Here is a 22,522-nt window from a genome sequence, read left to right on the forward strand (position 1 = left end):
TGGGTTTTTAGAGTTGATTTGCAACCTCCAGAATTTGAACCACTTGACCGCTTGATTGAGCTGCTCCTGTAAACGTTCATAAATTGTAAGTTCGAACCTGGCAGCGTGAAGAAAGCAGTGTCGTCAGCATAAAACACGACGTCAATGTGCTCCTTTCTCGGCAGATCTAAAATATAGAGGTTAAATAAGGCTGGCGCCAACGGGGAACCTTGAGGAACACCAGCATCGATAAGTTTTCGACTGGAAAGTGTTAGACTGATCTTGGCCTTGAAAAATATGTCCGATAGATAGGATTTGATGAGAGCGGTTAGGTCTGGGAGGCACAACCGCGCGCATTTTGCGATCAAACCGTCGTGTCAGACCTTGTCGAAGGTTTTGGTTAGGCCCAGAAGGGCTGCTCCAAGCTTTTTACGTTAGTCAGGAGCGTGATGGATATGTGCGGCCAGACGGGTAGCCTGATGGACAGATGAGTGGTGAGATGCATTTAATAAAAAAACAGCAGCTATTAAAAACAAACAAAACAACCATTATTATACCAGATAATGAAATAGGGCCGACGGGTTCTCTCTAGGTTTAAGTTATTGTAAAGATAAATTATAGGTTAGTCGGCAACGACCAGTAAAAATGTAACAAACAAATAAATAAACAATTTGTGTTTGACAGCAACTTACAGCGGACAACCGCTCATATAAAATGGAAGAAAGTGATTTTTAAAGAACAGAAATGAATTTGTAATGCCCTTGGCGACAACCTTGGGTATTATTTTTCTTTCAACTTTGATCCCAAAGATTTTGGAATTATTCAATGAACATTAAAGTGGAATGCAACAAGAGCGTTTACACCATATAGGAAAATATTATAAATTTGAAAAGTGTGACCTTTAAATCACCAAAATGTGCGAACACGAACTAAGTCAAGATAGGAATATGTCCCTTTAACTGATCACGTTTTTACAACTGTACAGAAAACTGAGAATATACTAGGCAACCATAGACCATCGATGTCAAAGGAGTATATCCACCTAAAGATAAACCTAAAAATCCCCTTTGTTTTATTCAAAAATTTTAACTTTGATGTAATATAACCAAAAAGGAGAGAAGCCAATGAGTTACGATTTATTGGACGTAAACCAATCTGGAACTCCCAAAAAACGTTCAGACAGCTTACCGCTTGATGAATCAAGTATTTTCAGACGTTTTCATACTATGGAAACCCCCTGCCTTCGGTGATTAACTGAATTTTACGTGAGAAAGCAGGACTGGAGCGGAAAATTAAACTTTTGTTTTAAGATCTTCATTCCTCCCCCGAATATCAAGTAAAATTTGCGTGGTTTTTGGATATTTTTTTATTATCGAAATATATTCCACGTCCCACGTATTGGGATTAGCGATGAGAAGTAGCTCCAGTAGTATAATATTAAGCGTTGGTTAGATGTTGCAGGACTTGTGAATGATACAGTGTTGCAGTTCGAGTCGTAAATTCTCTCACACCCAGCCTACTTACCAAAAATAACATATCAGCTACTACATCCACTAAAATCGTTTTATCGACACAATATTGCCATGATGCCGGAAAGATGGGAAAAGTGGTAGCAATTATGAGATATTTGTTTAATATATTAAATTTAATATTATAATTAATTATTTAATATTTAATATTTAATATTTTATAACATAATTATTATAAATTTCCAATCTTCTTAAAGTGAAAATAGGATCTGAGTAAATACGATCACCAAAGAGCATTTTTCGGTATTTAAATGACCCTATTACACTACCAAATTTTTAGGTTAATACGTTTTCTAGTGGGATGCTTATACATTCGATGATGACTAAAAACTATTCATATGTTAAAAAAGAGGTAGAGCGAAACAGGCAATATTTCCAAGATTAGGTTTGTTATTTTTATATAAAACGAGTGAGAAAAATTGAAAAATTAAGTCACATCCGTAATATTACTTTTTAGACTGACAAGCCTGATAGGTTCCACTCGTCAGACGCGATGTTTCCTTTTTCCATTCATTTCGACGATTCCCGGCCGGCATTCAGTTTAATCTCGCAGCATCGAAAGACATTTCCAGACACAAAAATATCATTACTTATACATTCCGATGCAGACCGAAAAAAATCCACATTAAAAATCCCTTTTTGCCGATCCCTTTCATGGGTTCGAGTCAGCAGCACGCCGTGCAAAAAAAACCTGCCGTTTGGCTTTACCTGGCCAGTCCTTTATACCCCTCGCCTCCTCCGAAGAAAAGAAACGGGGGGGCCCCGGGTCCGATAAATCATTTTTTTTCTCGGGGCGTCCAGAGAGAGGGAGATAGAGAGCAAAGAGAGAGAGAGGAGAGACGGTGTTCCGCGGCAAGCAACAGCCGGTGCGCATCGCGTTCGAAATTCCGTCTCCAAGTCGATCCGGAATCGATGGGGGCGGCGAGGACGGTGGCGGCGGTCGGCCGCCAGTCAGTCTACGGTCGTCGCGTGTTCGGCTCGTAGGAGGGTGGAAGAGACGCGCGATCTAGACAGGGTGCCGTCGTCAAATACGACGAGCGCGGGACTTTGACGTCGTGCGAGGAATCCCCCGGAACAAAACAAACCAGTGAAGTTTTCGAGTTCTCGACGCGGTGGTGGCTGTTTTCTGTTCAAGAGTGATACCACCGGTAAGTTACCGTATTTATTTTAAAATAATGATCTGTCAATTTCAATTTATTTGACAAATGTTTATATAATAGTATAAATAATTACAAGTAAGTTTATAACTTGTTGAAGTAACATATAATATTTTGGGAAGTAAGTTTGCCTGATGCAAAAGATGATAATTTGTCGATGATGTTATTTTTAGTATTTGATTCTACTTCTTGGATAACAAATGTTAATTACACCGAATCGTTGTAAAACGTTTTTTCAATATTTTATTAAGACCTTAAAGGATTAATAAATTTATTAAAGGATATAGGCCATTACAGTAATTAAAGATATTTGAAAGTATCTCTGAATATAAAAACTCTGGTAATAAAAAAATAATAGTTACTTAACACACAAAAATAATTGTAGTGATAAAATAATAAAAAATATTATATATTATTATATTATACAAAAAACGTGTATTTTATGCATAACTTTTCAAAATAACATATTTTGGCATATTTTGACATATATGGCAGTTAAAAATGTTTGAAAGTTATTATTTAGGCTATAAAAACTCTAATAGTTACTTAAATCACATAACTGCTAGTATAATTATTAAATAAAAATTTTTATTATGCAATTATAATTGTGTAATAACAAATATTTTTTTGAAAGTTTTACTAGTTAAACTGAAATTTGACCAACCAATACGAATTAATCGAAAACTGGTAAAAGTTGTTCTCATTTTTTAAGCATTAATTAAGTTTAACAAAATTCAAAAATAATATATATATATATATATATATATATATATATATCGGTACTTTATTAAAATCATTATACGAAAATTGTATATTTTATGTATTAGAAACACGACTTGATATCAATAAATAACAAATAATAGAACATAAAACTGGTAAATTTTTTTCCAATTTTTTAAAAATTAATATAATTTAACAGAAGTCTTAAAAATGTTATATATATTTGCTATAACACATAAGTGTTTTAATAAATGAATTATCAATGCAAAAACAACAAAACAAGAAGTAATTATCTATGATGTCGCTTTCTATCGTTTGATATTTAGCTCACAAATTAAATTATATTATTGTAACATTTTTTGAATATTTTGCCAACTTTTGTATTTTGCTAGAGGAAGAATTAAGCTATTAGAATAATTAAATATATTGGAAAGTCTATTTGAAAAATATATTTAGGCTATAAAAAAATATAACTTACTTATGAATATATATAACTTATAAACAAGTACAGTTATTAAATAAACAGTAATACTATATAACTTATGACAAACCTTAGTTTGTAATTTTATATGAATATTGACAAATTCTGATTTGAAAACTTTATTAACCAAACTAGGGGTTCATCAGTCAATAAAAGATAACTGATGACTAAATGACTGATGACAACAATTCCTACAATGCACACAATTTGAATATGAATTAACAGTTGTAATTTTAATTGTAAAATGACATTTCTTAGATATTTTGATTATTTTAAAACTGATTACAAAAGGTAAACACAGTGTAAACATCACTTATATTATACACAGCCTTTCAAAATAAAAAAAGTTAAAAGAAGAATTACATATGTGTCAGTTTATAATGTTAACCTTTTAATTTCACTTTTTTACATTCAACTAATTTAATAACAACTTTTTTCAATATTTGATTAAAAATTACATTATTTATATATATATATATATATATATATATATATATCATATAAAATTACTTTTATATTTACTATTTTAAATTATTTTGATATTTGAAAGTCTGAGTCTGGGTTTGACTTTTGATATTTGAAAGACACTTAGACTACAAAAATCTATAACAATTAGTTAGAACATACTAATGACTATTAGTATAATTATTAAACAATAAGCAGTGGTATATATATGACAACAATTCCTACAATGCACACAATTTGAATATGAAATAACAGTTGTAATTTTAATTGTACAATGACATTTTTTCAACAGTTTTATTAATAAATTACGACTTGATCAATCAATAAAAAATAATCTGTAATAAGACTGGAAACAATTGTTCTGATTTTTTAAACATTAATAAGTTTATAAACAAGTCTAACTAAGTAAATATATATCATCCTGAAGTAAAAACCTTCTTTAAATTTACCTTATCCATGAGATGAGAAATTGTAAATATTAATGTTAGTGAATAGATAGTGCTGCAATAGATATGATAATATTTCCCAGTAACCAGACATCTTGAACTTGACAATTTGAAATAACAGTTGTTATTTCAATTATCAAATGACAAGTATTTTTCAGAAAGCGTTAAAAAGAAAACTAAGACTTACTAAGGTATACTAGTTTTTAACAGGCATATTACAGCGAGTTTATTTCACCGTAAGTTTAGCTTTAAATTATATCATTCCCAAAACTATATTATTTTAACGACATAAATATAGTGTTTGTTGTATTTTAAAGATATAAATATTACAAAGGAATATAAATGGGATACGTAATCAACAAAGTATCTAAATAAAGTTAAATGTAAACTGTTGAAATAGTTAAAGTAACAACATAGTAGTTTAAAGAGAACGGCTATAAATATATTTTAAAAACTATTGTTCATTGTAACTATTTTTAATAATATTTGATAAGTTTTATGAGAAGAATATAATGTACATTTATGTTAGTAAATTGTGTTAGTTAGTAAATCCTAATTTCGATGTAATTAACAACAAACAGTATACTTAAACCACAATCAAGTAATGTTAAATTATTATAAATATTAAAAGTTATTAATGTGACATGAGAATTGTGAATTAGTTTTGAGGGATAAGGAATGGTTGATGTAGCTTGCTAGGTAGGTTGTGTAAAAACGATACATATTGTATGTTTTACTATTTGGAGTATAAATAAAAATTTCTCTTGTTTAATTTTTTCTTTTATTGATTGCTCCACTGTGACAGCTTAAAAGAAATGATGTGCAGTTATTTGGATACTTGGATAACTCCACCTGAATACCACATATTGAGACTATTGATTTTTGTTGATAAAACAGTATATGCTAATACACACACGTGCTAAAGTAGATACTTTGAGATACCAAAATTAGATTGTAGGTCTGGAACCAAAAGTTAGTGTTTCAATAAACATGTTACTCTTCATATATGAAACCCAAATGCTGCCAAAAACAAAGAAATTAGACATGAACTATAACTTAAAAATGATAATGTGCATAATTTTTGTCGGAGTATTAATTTCACAATAAAAAATCCTTGAAAACGGGGTGCCGAAAAACAACCTACACAAAACTTTGACTAAAGATTACAATACGTTTTGAAAATATTTAAATATAATAGGAGAATAGTTAAATTTAAAACAAATGAGACAAAAAGCTGCTGTTATTTTAGCAGAAACTATACGTCCTTTACAGAAAAATAAATATGTTATAAAATACTGAATAACTGAATAACTGAATGTTATCTTTAAAATGATACGTCAAGTATGTTTTCATAGCTAGAAAAAAACTATAGAATGTTTCAATCGCAAAAGTTTTTTATAGGTCATATTTCGACAGGAATAAAATATTTGTGTAATTATAGTTACAGTTTAGTTCTTAATAAAAAAAACACAAAAAACTATCCATACATTAGTTTATTTTTTAAGAACTATAACTAGGGTAACTAACTAGCGTAACTACTAACTTAGATTTATTTAGGCTGGGTCTAGTCCTTAAGGTGAATTACGAATATGACCGATTAAATTTCGCTGATTCATATGTTGACTATCGCCATCTCACATCACGTCGGTATCAACAAATATACTGAAGTATCTCCTTATGGTATAGTGCGCATACCGACCTGATGTGAGATGACGATTGTCATCTATCATCATATATAATATCACCTTAAGGAATAAACTTTATATTTAGTACGGTCTCAAAGACAATATACAATTTATTTGTATATATATATATATATATATATATATATATATATATATATATATATAGCAGCGGGTCTTTTGCCCCACGTTGTATATTGTCTTTGAGACCTTACTAAATATAAAGTTTTTCGAAAGTGAAGTGACAGTCTGGGTATATTTAGGTACAAATTCAGATAAACAGATTATAGTGTCTTGGATAATGGTCAACATGATCTTCCAAATAGAAAGTGATCAACTTATAGACCATCAGAGATTTCCTGTTGATTCAGCATAATTATTGGAATATCTGGGATTATTTTTCGTTATCGAATATTACATAACTGTTCAACAAAAATTAAATACAACCCTAACCTGAGCGAGTTTTTTTTATTGCCTTTTTTTTAATTTAAAAGCTTCAAAATTATTTCACAGGGATTCAATTGATTTATGATGTTGAGTTTATGATAGTTTTCGATATATTTTTCCTTATTTTCATCACTCATGCGCTATTACTGAACTGCTCTTAAGCGTTTACCCCAAGGTTCTCATAATACTTGTCCTTAAGTGTTATTTTTTGATTAGTAACGTTTACCTAATGCACGTGAACAAGTGTAAGAATTGAAGTTTTTCTTTGGGACAATTTCCAGTCAATTTCATATGCCACGTAATCCTTATCATCCATATCACATTGACTAGGTCGCTCAATAACAGCAAAACTGATATTAACAATGTATTGATTTACTCTATTTACCCGACCGTATGTCTGGTATATGAAACTCGTAGTCTTGTTTAAACTCTTCCTCTAATGTTTATAGTTGTAAACGAAAGTATCTTTGTCAGATATAATTCAGATAACTTTCGATATTGATTGAAATGAACCGTTTTAAAGAAAATTATTATTATCTTTGTTATATAGTTACTTTAAAATGTATATTTATAAATTAACTGTTAGGATTGAATATTGGTAATTTTCAAACAAGTAAACTAATTGTCGTCTTGGTTGGCGCAGTGGTTAAGGTGACAGGACCGTTGTAGTGGCCAATTTGAATGATGCTGGGGAATGGATGTACCTAATTTTAAATATCTTTATAGACAACAATGAAATATCCCACACGGAATAACCATCCTAGTCACCGCAGTAACTTCGGCTGGGTAAGACCGGATGTCTTATGGGATGATCTCTAAACTGGCCACGGGTCAGTCGGTAGATTTAATGCCGAGGACCGTGATTCGGAGCTCACTTTACGCAAAAGGTCCAGCCCAGATAAAACCTTGTTGATATAAAGGAGACCCTATCCAGACCGAAGTTAAAAATAGAACTTTTATCAATATATATACGTCGGGTTAAAATAAAAATAAAAACTTATGCAAATATTCTACAATAAAATAATAGCAACATTTTTAACTCAAACACGGACAAAATTCAACTTACACTCGCAGCTAAATTTAAATAACAATAAAATTCTCGAAAAATATCGCGCAGTCCGATAGACCATACATTCGTGTGCCATATTCGAATATATTTTCGCCCAAATTCCGACGAATAAAATCATATAAATAACATTCGGTTCCAAAAATTCCCGTAGAAATAATATAAAAACGTATATAAAAAATAACACCCAATAAATTCACAAATAAAAGTCATGAACGTACAAATAAGTTCTAATTTTTTATTAAAGAAAATAAAACGTTGCAAAAATATTCCAGTATTTTAAGACGGGATATATTTTAAAATGTTTTCGTTTATCACTACATAGTATAAAACAAAGTCGCCTTTTCTGTCCCTATATCCCTATGTGCGCTTAAATCTTTAAAACTACGCAACGGATTTTGATGCGGTTTTTTTCAATAGATAGAGTTATTCAAGAGGAAGGTTTATATGTATAATACATGCATAATATACTAAGGCAACATTGCTAATTTTAGAGGTTTCTAACGTGATGTCGTAAATTAACCTATTTTTTTAGGCTTATTTAGCAATTAGCAAAAACGCTGCCTAACCCTACGAGTTAGATCAAATTAATGTACTACAGTATTGTACACCATAAAAAGGTCTACAAAAAAGTCCGCGATGGTATATGTTTATCTTTTAGGGATAACCCACATTAACCATTTTTATTGTTTACTTTTTACGTGAGAAAATGGCTTATTTACGAAGCTATTTTAAGCAATACGGCATTAATCCTTATCGAATTAAGTACCTTAAATACAGTGTGCAATTAATATAGATCAATATGGTTCCTTACAGCATGTAAATTAAACAAATATTTTCGGAGATATTACAAATTTAAAATTTGCGTTTAAAAATGTGTAATGTAATAAAAATTTTATGAATTTAGATATTCCAAAGATAGCAGAAAATCTTCATAGTAAGTATAGGGGAAGAGGAATTGTTTTACTCCAAATTTAATGCGTACAGGCCAAGGGCAGTAATGAATGAACCAAAAATACTGGATCGATTTTAATCATGTTTTCATTGAGTGACATAGGCATATATATTTTATGCCCGTGCAAAATCGGAACAGGCCGCTATGTTTTTATATACAACGTTCATATTTTTTCTGTAGTGTATTTAATTTAGTATCAGCATTGCACCCGTGCGAAGCCGGGGCGGGTCGCTAGTATAAAATATATCTTAGAGTTAGTTAGATTTAATCCACCAGAGATGTGAATGAATTCTGAGGATATGCAAGAGGAGGTCCCACATATGACATTACCTTTACTCGGAGCTTCTTTCGAACGCTCATCTTGCTAATTATCCTGTATAATTCCATATTACTATTGCATATTAGTACTATTCTCTACAACAGAAACTTCGACACTGTTATATTCTGGCAACCGCAAGTTTGAGGCCTTTCAATTTTGCTGGTTAAGACAAATTCTACATGTTTCTCGCCGAAATCGTATTGTAAATCAAGTTATTCGTTTAAGATGCGGCTATAAGAGCACAGTTGACAAACAAATTCAGACATGGATTACAGTGGTTTGGGTATGTCTACCGAATGAAACGTGAAGGAATTCGCCACAGACTTATATGGCGAAATGAACTGGGTGGCACACTAGACAACACAACAGCTCCCAAAAAGATATGGATGAAGGTCATTAAAAAGGATTCTAAAATTAGGAGCTTGGTAATAGGCTAGGACATGATCATAGAGAAATAGATATTTAACACTATAGGAAATTTTGGAGAAATATATCGCGACGTCCAATATGTAGATGCCGCTACTTTTGACTTATTACTTGTTTTAATCGCTATGCCATGAACCGCAACGGGATCTAATTGGTTCCCTTCGTCTTTACAGTACCTTTATTGTTTATCTGTTTCGGGTTCTATTTTCAGTGTGCCTAACTTAAGGAGCAATGCATTTAGATTTTTAAAACCTTTAGAGATTAAGTGAATAGTTCACTAGTATAAATAAGACGGTAGTAAAATAAGTAAAGTGAATTCTCGATCTAGAAAACATTGTTTACCCGAATGCTTAGATAGAAAAAATGCAAAATCGTTCATTCGAAAGAGTCATTGGCTGTTTTCAAGAAATGTTGATGGTGTTAAAAATCCCAGACCGACTGGACTAACCATCAAAGAAATTTATAATCGTTACAGCGTGTTTTGTTGTAAGTTGAGGTACGTTTATTCATATTAATAATTATATAAAATATCAAATATTTATTTTTTAATATCTGAAATCAATCCCTTTCGAAAGAAACTACACAAACGGTCATATATTTTTATTCTTGGATCAATTATTTGATAGTTGAATCTCCACTAAAATAATAGCTCCGGAATGCAAACCTTTTAAGAGAGAACCAAACATCAATACACTAGGAATAAAATAGTGCTTAAATTTTCTTGCCCAAGTAAGAACAAGTTTGTTAAAGTTAATTAAAAATTTAATAATCACCTTGAGGGGGTTCATTTAATTTATGAAAAGAAAAGTGTAATTATCTTAAAAAATATATTGGCTTAAGGCTACCTAATCCAGATAATTTGAAACTTTTTGGGTCTATTAGTGTTCATGGATTGAAGAATATACATTCTTAGGCTAGAATATTTGACAAATTATTTAAAGTGCTCATAAACTTTTTTTTTCAATTCATTTGCCTTTAGGAAATTGTGAAGAGGCTTAATTACATACTAACGGGGGGTGTATTGCCAGGAGTTGAGAAATTGCAACTTCACTTTATATCTTCAATTGCAGATGTTCCTATATGAACAAACGAGGCAAAGCAATATAACATGCCTCAGAAAATTGTTTTATTATACTGTCAGTTTTTGTTCTTTGGCCTATCTTTTGTTTTTATCGATATTGCGAGGATATCGCCACGTCGATAATATAACATTATTTGTCAAACATCTTTAAAAAGATGTGATATTAAAACCTTATGATTGTACATTATTTAATGACCTTCCAGATAGTATGTGAAAAATAATATGCACCATATTCTTTTAGGACAAAATTTTAACAGAGAAAAAATCAAAGTTTGCTTTGCTAAAGGAAACAAAAATCCAGAACTCTAATAGATCCTACTAAATTGCTGGCCCTATACAATACGAAAAAGGGAAAAAACGAAAGATAATTTTGATTTGTTTATGATTATATTTTATAGATATATTTATTTTTATACTATATTTATATTTTATTCATAATTTGCAGTTTTACAGATTATATTTATTTCATTCATTGAATTTTATTTAATAAATTTATTTTAGAATTTTTTTATATATATTTTAAAGTCTCCTTTTACCAACTATGGGTTTATCTGGACTGGATCTAAAGTTTAACGTGGGCTCCGAACCACGGTCCTCAGCATTAAGTCTACCGACTGGCGAGCGACCAACTTTAAAAATCATCCCAGAAGACATTACCCAGCTTGTTTACTGGCGTGACTGGGATCATTTTCCTTGTCGGATTTTACACTCTTGCCTAGAACATTCACAAAATTTAAACAATCACGAACATATATTTACGACCATGCCCCAGCAGGATTCGAACCCGCGGCTATCGCAACAGTAGGAGGACCGTCCCATCGCCTTTACCACCAAACCGGCTATTTTAGAAATTTAATAGTTTATTGTTGAAATTTTATTGGTCAGTTAAACGTGACATCAGGGAAGTCACGTGCCAAAATTTGTTACCAAAATGTATTGCCTATAATGGAGATTTAAATTGACCAATCAAATTACTTGAATGACCGATTTAACCTCATTTGGATTTTGGGCAAAGCAAGACTTTTCTCCAGAGCCATTGAGTTGTCTCTCTATTACTCTATCATCAGTATAGCTTCGGCGATAACGTGGCGAATATTCGAGTTCCTGAGACACCGACGGCAGCGTAATACTTGAGAGGTAGACGTTTTCTTCAAACGCTGGCTATGGATTCATAATGACACGTCATCAAAACTCTAGCTTCATAAAATAACTTAAAAAGTATAAGTAAAAAGTTGAAAAGTGGTTATCGAAATTTAAATTAATTTAACCACAAAAAAGTTTCTACTAATAACCAGTACTTTTAAAAATAAAAAAACATCATTGAGGGTTTTTTACAACACTGAAATAATATCATAATATGCAATTTCTAAGTTATTATTAATTAAAAAGATAATTATTTTTGAGCTTTTAATCTTTTTATTCGACGGTTTTATTTTTAACTGCTTCAAGTTTTATAGGCGTCGAAATGAAAAGTCTGTCGAAGTGCGCTAGCTAAGGTTCATATCGATTCGGCTGATATCGTTTTTTATTATTTTTTTATTATATCGTGTTTGATCAATGCTTATTGATTTCTTTAAATACCCTTAATGACGTAGGATTATTCACAGCCCAAGAATATTTAGCGTTTTGTTTTAACTGCTAAGAAAGTTTTTGTGGTGCAGGATTTTTATCTTTTATAATACTTTATATATTTTCTATAGATATTACGTTCACAATTTCGTAAAATGGACAGCAAAAACACAGGACTGCAAAAAATGTTCTATGTACTGATTTAGAATTTGTGAAATAATCTGTATGTGTGCTCTATCCAAAAATATCTTCCTTTTTGTGATAGAACGACAAGTTAAAGTTATTAACTATGTCAAACTATGTTAAAGGAGTTAATATGTCAATATTTCTACTTAGATTTCAAACCAATAGAGATACGTGTTTTTAAAATCTAATAGATGTTCGCTAGTACATACTAAAACATCTTCCTTTTCCCGGTAAGACTCCCCTTTATACATTTTCGCGTATGAAAAATATCCGGAAGTTCTCTCTGAAACGTCCATTCTTCTCCATCTCTCTATTGTCTTAGTGAAATCGTTTACTTTTACAAATTTTCTGGCAGTAGTCGAATTGAGAATGAAGAAAATGTACTTTTTACTCTTGAAACAGATAACTTAAAGCTATAAATGTTTTTAGAATTTTTTTTTGACGATTTTTTTTTGTAGTTATGATCTCCACGATTGTGTTAAAATGTATCTAAGCCCTTTTTAAAAGTTATACACCACTAGTTTTCAAGATATGTCGTGGTCATGAACATTCCAATGTGTGCTCTGATAAAAACACCATCCTTCACCTTCACATTTTTGACAGGCATGGAAACTTTGAAACTATGTATTTAAAGCAATATTCGTATTTGAAGTGATTCTACAAGTTGCCTCATCAATCCCAACTATATATATTATAGTGTTGGCGAAAGAGGATTGTGTGGATGTATCAATATTTCTTGGACTATACTTTTTTTCATCAGACTTGTGTAATTGTTGATGTTGAAGTATGAATTATTGGTCCATAATTGGTCCGTGGTTTTTTACAAATTAAGAAGGTAACATTATCTGTTAATATTAGGTTCTTGAATCAACCAATAATTTACATCCTATGACTCTTAAAATACGCTTTCTTGCAATAATTGTATATAGGTTTGTTAATTATTTAAACTTTCATTTGCGTGATGCGTGTTCTTAAATACTAATCACTTTCCACACTCTGCCCTCTTTGATTTCCCAGAAATGCAGCATATACTGTATTTCTCGGCTCCATTTCGGTCAGGAGATCGTTGTGGGCCAGATCCGAAAATACGGTAGATAAGGAAGCAATTCGAAGCCCAATTCATGGATTTTTGCCATCGTTTTCACTGACCTGTGGCACGGTACATTGTCTTGGTGAAGCTGCGATTTCTTTCTCTTCAAAAGCGGTCGTTTTCGGCGATTTCTTCAAACGATTCAATAACGCCATGTAATAGTTGCTGTTGACAGTCCTTCCTTTTTCAAGGTAGTTAATGAAAATTATTTCATGCACATCGCAAAATACAGACCATAACCTTGCCAGCCGGCTGTTGCGTTTTCCCATGCTTTGGATTGGATTGGATTTCCCATGATTGGATTTCGGAATGAAATTATGGAGCCATGTTTCATCGATTGTCACATATCCACGCAAAAGCTCGGGTTTATTACGCTTAATCATCTTCAAACACTGCTCCGAATCATCAATTTGTCGTTGTTTTTGGTCAAAAGTGAGCTCGCGTAGCACCCACTTTACACAAAGCTTCCTCTATACCCAAATATTCGTGAATAATATGATGTATACGGTCAGCTGATATCTTTAGAGTGTCTATTATTTCATTAAATTTCAATTTACGGTCATTCAAAATCATTTTGTGGACATTTTAATGTTCTCTTCGGTAACAACCTCTTTTGGGCATCCACTGCGTTTACCGTCTTCGGTGCTCATTTCACCATATCTAAACTTAGCATTCCAATCCTTGATGGTTGATTTTCCTGGAGCAGTGCCCGGAAACTAGGCATCAAGCCAAGTTTTTGCTTCAACTGTATTTTTTCCCCTCAAAAAGCAATATTTTATCAACACGCGAAAAAACTTTTTATCAATTTTTTTCACAATAACAAAAATTGCTTCACTCAAAATCCTATAATTCACAAACTAATGATCCCACAGCTTTCAAATTTATACATACATCTTTTGAGGGTTAGAGCTAACTAAAGAACATATGGATATAATTCTAATATAGTATCTATGTTTTTCAATTGATCTGTTATTTAATTTTTTTTCCAATATAGCATAAAAATGTCATAATAAATCCACTTTTCATTTTTAGTCACAATATGCTTGAGAAAAGTATTTTTCTCTTACATGGAAAGTAATGAATCCACATTTTTGAAACAGTTTGAAATAGAATTTTCAGTTTCAGATTCAGAAATTCGTCATTAATAGTTTCAGTTATTATGCAATCAAAATTTTGTTTCATTTTGAATGGACTGACCAACTGTTAAGCTGCCTTATGTTGTTTGATAGTCTGAGCTGGATTTTCATTCAATAAATTTTGCCACTTATAAGCCGAAATATATAAATATGGACCTCATAGACCCAACTCAAACTCTCCAAGAACTTTCAGACAGTTTAACAATTAATTAACTGAATAAACCAAATGTTTACATATGATTTTTTAATTATCTAATTATTACATTCCTACTAGTCGTTCCGAATAACCTACAACTTGTCTTTATGATAACTTAAATATAGGTATATAGGTATATAACTAGGAGGACCCATTGGCCCTATTTCAGTCTGTGATAAAATAATGTTTATACATGTCACTGCTGTATTTTTTATTACTATATGCACCTCACTACATAATACTACAGAAGATCCGATTGTTTGGTTCTTTTGAGTCTGTGTCCTATTCTGGTGGTATCCAAAAGCCGTAAAACTTCAATATTCTCATGAGAATGGAGTCTTTCCTCATGCCCCCTAGCAATTATCTTGATTTCTGGACTGACTGTGGGTATCTGATATAGGTAATCAGTGTTCTCCTCTCAGTAACACCTCTCAGGACTTTGTTCTAAAAAATTTGTATTTTATTTTTGTTACTCTTTGCAGAACATCCCCATAATAAAACTCCGTATGTCTATATAGGTTTCAGTTTTTGCTTATATAACAGCAATTTATTATGTAATGATAATTGTAATTTTCTTCCAATTAGCCAGTACATTTTCTTATATTTCAGTTCCAGTTCTTTTCTTTTCTCCTTTATAGATTCCTTCCAACGATGTTTTGCATCAAGATTCATTCCCAGATATTTAACGTTGTTGCTGCATGAAATGATTATTATTTAATGTTATTGGTGCTTTACGGTCTGTTTATATGTGAACTGTACACGCACAGATTTATTTTAATTAATTTTTATTTTCCAAGCTTGTGTCCAATGATTTATATTGTCATTTGCCTGTTGTAATTTTCGTGAATATTCTTCGCTATTGTCTTCGGCAACTATAATCGCAGCATTATCAGCAAATGTAGCCATCGTAATATTTTCCATTTGTGGTATATCACAAGTGTAGAGTAGATAAAGCATTGGTCCCAGTACACTTCCTTGTGGAACACCTGCTTTAGTTGTATAACAATTTTCTGTGGCCTACTGTTACTGAAAATGAAAAGTGATTCTATTGCTACATTCCCTACTAGTTTAACCTAAAAGATACTGGCTATAAAGTATTGCTGTATACATGGTGGAATCAGAGTAATGGAATACCAGCTGCTAAAATCGAACTAAACTATCCCTACAAGGACACTTTCTGCAACACGTTGCAAAGGTTGTGAAGGATACATTGTTGGAACTTGAAAGGAAAGTTTTGTCGCACCTATCGTGCTGATTAGATATAAAGCTTTCTTATTGGCACATGACTATGTTGATGTAGCATTAATTGGCTGGTACACGGTTTCGGAATTTTGGAAAAGAGCGAAAGAATTTCGATGATTTGATCAAAAGCAAACCAACATCGTTCAACATTCGATACGGTAGCACCATATTGTCAGAAAATTATAGAAAATAACGAAAAATATTTTTATTTTTATCTACTGTATTATATATATTATTATTACACTATTATATTTTGTTCAATAACTGCCTTTTTAAAAAGAAAAAAATTATCAGAGTAAAACTAAACGATTTAAATAACTAATCATAACTCTCGTATTATGTTACTATTCGAAACAAACATTATTATGTTTCACCAACTTTATATAACCAGAACAGATTCTTGAAAATTAACGTTAAGTTATATGTTTTCGTTCCTATTTAATGGTATAAAATTACACAATTAGTAAACATAATTTAACTTACATAAAAAAAACTAACCAAAAAGTCTCATACAATTCGGCCCTAGAGATGATCATCTGCGATAAACGTGTAAAGAAAATCTCGCCATTTATCTGGCGTCGATCTTTTTACGTGTAGATTGCCTCGCAGGGCCGTAGACACACATGTACACACACACACACACACAAAATAAAATTGTTGAAAAGCGCCGGGACATAATGGAAAGCCGCACGGATTGTAATCAAAGGGCAAAAAACACAATTTTCTGCTTTACGCCAACCTACAACTTTTAATTAGAGGTAGCAATCCAGAATTCCCGTTATTGTTTAACAACGTTCGTCAGATAAAAGAGTAGCGGCAAAGAGGTAGAATAGAAAGGGCTTATAATCACTCGAAACATTTTGTGTCATGTTATATATGTATGCAAGGGTTGAGATCACCTCTTTAGTGTTCTCTAAAACTAAATAATATTAAAGTATCCGAAATGATTAATTCACGCTAGAGGAATTAAAGAAAATATGTAATTATTTGAAGTTTGAAGTTGTTCCACTATAGTTTGCTACACTGTTGAATTCTATCGCCAAATATAACCCAGTAAATTCACCACTATATTTTAATGGCTTACAACATTGACAAACGATTTTCACATTGTCGGGACACTACGTCTGCATAATAGCTCAATTTCATTGCGTCATGCATGCTGTAGTTGTGATAGATGTGCAAAAAATGCATTGCATTCTAAGCCTATTCACTCAATTTCTAATCACATTTCTCTCTCTCTCCCCATTCCCTCTCTATCTCCCTCTGTCAATTGTTAGAGAGACGAATCAGAACTTCGACGATGTACGTTGGGTCTTATCCTTGGCCTTAGTTGATAACAAAAGTAAAGAAGTTCCCGTGTACTAAATTTGTGGCTAAGTAATAAGAAATGTGAAATACATGAAGTATATCTGATCATAAAAAGTTACTTCATATATCAACTCTATTTTTGACTTGCCTGAAATTATGACTGACGATTATCGTATCGAATACGACAATTACGGTTATCGAATCGATATACCTATCAAAAAATACTCGAAAAAAATCAAGTTGAATTTAAAATTGTTTCCTCTGCTTAATACTTTATAAATTATAAAATCTGTTAGATAATAGTGGCCGGTAGTTTTAGCAAGCATACATTCAAAATATATTTCCGAAAGCAATCATAAATATTTGATAACAAACGAGAGTGTCGATCCTCTGCGACAGTGAAACTATTGATGACAATTACAGTAACACTTTGTATAAGAAAATTACTATTTTTAATATTTTTATCGCAAATATTGCTCCCGTGCATTTCTTGATATGTTTCAGGGTTTCGAAAAGGTGTGGCACACAGGACTGCATGCTAAATTGAAAAAATTTTTGCCCCATATGAACTTTCAACCGCTAAATTATTGTCAAACAGGGTGACGAATACACTGACCTACACTCAATATATTCGGATGTTGCGCTGGGCAGTGTTCTTGGCCCATAGTTGCATTGTATAAAGCTGACCTACCAACCTCAAGAAACACTACTGATATAACATATGCTGACGATACAACGGTTTTTTCATCTTACGAGGATGCAATATCAACGATAAGAAACCTACAACTGCATCTTAATAAAGCCGAGTTTTGGTTGAAAACGTGGCGTATTAAAGTAAATGAGACAAAATCTACTTATGTGACACCCTTTGTAAAAGAAATTGTTCCTCAGTAAAATTTAATAATTATAAACTTCCGCAAGTGGATAACGTTAAATATCTCAGAATGTATTTTGATCGTTTGACATGGAAAAAACGTATAGTGACAAAACCCAAACAGCTTGGGCTTAAACGAAACAGAGTATATTTGCTGATAGGGCGTAAATCTAAATTATCATTAGATAACAAGGTAGTACTCTATAAGTCTATACTTAAACCCTTTTGGACATATAGTATTGAACTGTGGGGTACAACTAGTAAATCTAATATAGCTATCCTCGAGAGGTTCCAGAATAAAGAGTTGCGAGTCATCGTCTATGCCCCATATTACGTCGCCAACAAACTGATTCAGCGCGATATCCCCTTAGAACCCATAACGAGCGTGATTCGAAGTGTTAGTGCGAAGTACTCTGAAAAACTATTAGCCAAACAGTTAGAAGTGCACGATAACATTGTCGTGCATAGGCTTAAATGCAAACTGCCATACGAACTGATTAATAGACACATAGAGTGGGATTTAATAATCTCTAGAATAAGTTAGAATCGTCTTTAGAATAAGATTTAGATTATAGATTATTATAAGTTGTACAGCAGATCCTTAACTGAAGCTATCTTCTACGTATCAGGATAGTTATATTATATAAAGGAAATCATATAATAATACATAATTGCCCACGGGCAGCTTATTGAAGTTCTAAGAGATTAAAAAAGAAATATCGGAATTATTCCACATTTTTTTATCATATGAACCTTTCTAGAAATGCCACTGTTATTTTGAAACCAATATTAGCCAAATCGGTTCAGCCGTTTTCGAGTTTTTGCGAAACTAACAAACAGAAATTCATTTTTAACTACTCATATTCATATACTCAAAGTACATAATGGTAAAACATCTATTACTAATGACAAATATAAATTATTTATGTTGCATCTTGAGAAAAAAAACAGAAAAAAGGTTATATTAGCCCTCCAAAATTAATTAATATTTTAGGTCATTTTCTGCAAATGTGTTCTTATTTGTAAAAGGGAAGTTAGTAAGTACGGCGATTAGTAGCTTATCATCTAACTATATATTGTAACATAAAAATAAAAAGCAAAATTAGACTAATTAAGGGGCATCATATTAGACTCTGTCCCATTTTTCATTATCTTGTAGATACATTGTCCTTTCTTTTAATACCTTCTATATTTCCTCTTCGATCAATGTGATTTCCAGAAATGTATGTACCAGTTCATCTAATCATCTGAATCTTGGTTTTCCTTTTTTTGTTCTTCCTACTGGCAGCCAATTTGTTATTATTAGCTATTTCATTCCCGTTGCTTCTCATCAGTTGTCCTAACCAATTTACTGTCTATTGCGACGTTTTTGTTTATTAGTTTTAGACTGGCTTTTAACATTTTACGTCCTAATATTCTTAGATTTGTTCGATATATAGTACAATTTTTATCTTCTTCTGTACGAAAGGTCTTATTTTTTATATAATTATATCTTTGTTTTATTATTCCCAGATGTATAAATATCTATCTCTTTTTATTATTATTTTTCATATTTATATAGGTGAATTCAGTCCTTATTTTTGTTCTTCTGTTACTACTTCTGTCTAATTTGCAGTACTTGTCAACCTTGTGATTATTGTAATTGTATTTATCTTACTGGTTATATATTCTACGTATATTTTAAATAGTGTGGCCGAGAGGGAGTATACCCCTGTTTTATTCCTTTATTTATTATAAATTCTCCCTTTTCTCCCTGTGCTATAACATTGGTATTGGTTTGGCTTATTGTGACCTATAAAAGTCTTTTAAATTTCTAACAGAATCAAATAATTGTTCAACATCAATTGATAATATTTTTGCTTTTATTTTATTCCAACAGTTGTTTGTTTGGTTATTTTAATTAATATGAACAAACACATTTTAGCGTATATATAATAATGAGGAAGCAGACACAATCTCTAACGGAGAAAATCGGTTACTTGTTTAGTGAATAAACTAGTCTTCCTCACAGTTATTTGTATCATTTTTCGAAACTAGAATATATCCAATATAGTTCAAATTCTTCCGAATGAACATATTGCATTTGAAGTATTGCTCTAAATGAATTCAGCATCTGTCATATTGTAGATGAGTTAAAAATTCTCATCGGTTACTTTCCAAATATATTTTAATAGGTAAATAATTCAGCTCTAATAACAATGCAGTATAATTTCTTTTGAATAACAATTAGGATTTTGGGTATCTTGGCCTCAATTTTACTTGCTATTGGATCAGTTTAATAACTTTAAAACGTCTAAAAATTATTAGTTATGTAGTAGTTCCGAAAGTTATTCTTGTATACGACATAGTTCCTGTATGGTTTGCAGTTTCTGATCTTATTATTTTTGTAGGCAGACGGTCATTGTCTTGATCATCTACAGGAGGTCTCAGACAGAACATATCTTTTGCAAATTATAAGATAACAGTATTCTTCATAAAAGAATAATGGGGTGAAGTTACATGTAAGCTTTCAGGAAATCTAATTAAACACGTTTAATGCAGGAAAAGGTTGTAAAACTGAAAAGTAGTCTTGACTAAACTATATATATACTTGTTATATATAATATATATATATATATATATATATATATATATATATATATATTACTTTTGCCAGTAAATCTATTGGCATCAAATATTGAGAACTTATGCATATATATTATTAGGTGTTTGCAAAAACTATGTCATTTTGCTCAAAAAAAAAACATTTACTCGCCAAAAAATTGTACAATATATATTAATAAAAATACTTTTTAGTATTTACTACAACATTTTCCCATCATTCTGCCTTTTGCCAACACGTCAGCATGCTACTACAAAAAAAACCATCATGGTTTGACAGCTAGTCAACCATCCATTATTCAACCATTTTCGCACTTTTAAAATTGTGTGCTAGCCAAGCCATGTTGAATTAACATGAACAAGTGGTAATCAGAAAGTTGTTTGTCTTCTAACAACGCTGGGTGTTGTGGAACGTTTGGGCTGCATCAGATATATTATTGCTTTAATTTTGAATAATATATCATTCAGTTTGTTGCATTAACGTCGCTACTGGACATCTGCGGCAATAATTTTGTTCGGTTTTAGTAGCTCCTAATACGCCACCTTGCTGATCTACACCACTATACGAGAAGCAAGACTTTGTGGCCATAAATATTGTGGTTCGGTGTTGCTGAGAATGTTCATTCGGAAACACATGACTTCGTGCACTTAATATAATAGTAGTAGGTCGACTTTTCATAGCTAGTTGTAAAATGTGTTTGGAAACTGCTATGTTCAAACTGTTTAAAATTGTATTTTCTCTCATTTCATGTTGTAACAATTTTCCTTCCTTTTGAATCTTCTTCATGGCATATAAAACTCTGCAAGCAGTTAATTGAAAACTGAAAGTAAGTTTATGAGACTTTAAACTGGGGTTTCCATCCAGGAAGTCATGTAATTTATTTCCTACAAACTATTTTGGTTCTCCAGGCTGTTCTTTATCATTGACGTTAGGATCAGGACTTAAATAGTTAAAAGTTAAAATAGTTTAATAATTAAACATTAATTAAAAAAATAGTTAAATAGTTAAAAGTAATACTGAGAAGCGTCTTCTTTGGGTTTTGGTAAAAGATTTCTTCAAATTAATCAACAAAATAAATGAATGTCGAAAATATAATTTGGCGTGTTCTATGATTGGATTCTAAAGACACTAAATAACTCAGTAATGCTAAATATAAAACTGTTATTTTATGTAAAAAAATGTCAAAACCATCAAATATAATATTGCTGATTTACACCACTATATGATAGGCAAGACTTTATGGCCCTAAATATTGCGATTCAGTGTCGATTAGAATGTTACTTCGGGAATTACACATGCATTCTTGCACTTAATAAAATCGTAGTAGATCGACTTTTCATCGCCAGTCACAATTCTTTACAGAAAACTGTCTTTATTTGCCTTGCACTGAAAACATATTTGGAAACTGCGATGTTCAAACTGTTTAAAGTTATATTTTCTCTCATTTCATGTGGTACATATTTTCCTTCCATTTGGATCTTGCTCATGGTATACAAAAGTCTGCAAGCAGTTAATTCATCAGATGCTAAGCTGTCTGAAAGTTCTTTGAGACTTTAAGCGGGGTTT

General features: G+C 31.6%; 1 protein-coding gene across 1 annotated transcript in view; it reads left to right on the forward strand.

The window, feature by feature from the left end:
* The first annotated feature begins 2,477 nt into the window (after nt 1-2,477).
* LOC143203794 (discoidin domain-containing receptor 2) overlaps nt 2,478-22,522 on the forward strand; it is a 555,483-nt gene continuing 535,438 nt past the window's right edge. The window contains exon 1 of the mRNA XM_076416074.1: nt 2,478-2,656. The gene's annotated coding sequence lies outside the window, so the exon portion shown is untranslated. The remainder of the gene's footprint in view (nt 2,657-22,522) is intronic.

The sequence above is a fragment of the Rhynchophorus ferrugineus genome, unplaced genomic scaffold (assembly GCF_030347505.1).
Source record: "Rhynchophorus ferrugineus isolate W39M unplaced genomic scaffold, kcgeb_rfMv2 rfM10, whole genome shotgun sequence".
Lineage (NCBI taxonomy): Eukaryota > Metazoa > Arthropoda > Insecta > Coleoptera > Curculionidae > Rhynchophorus > Rhynchophorus ferrugineus.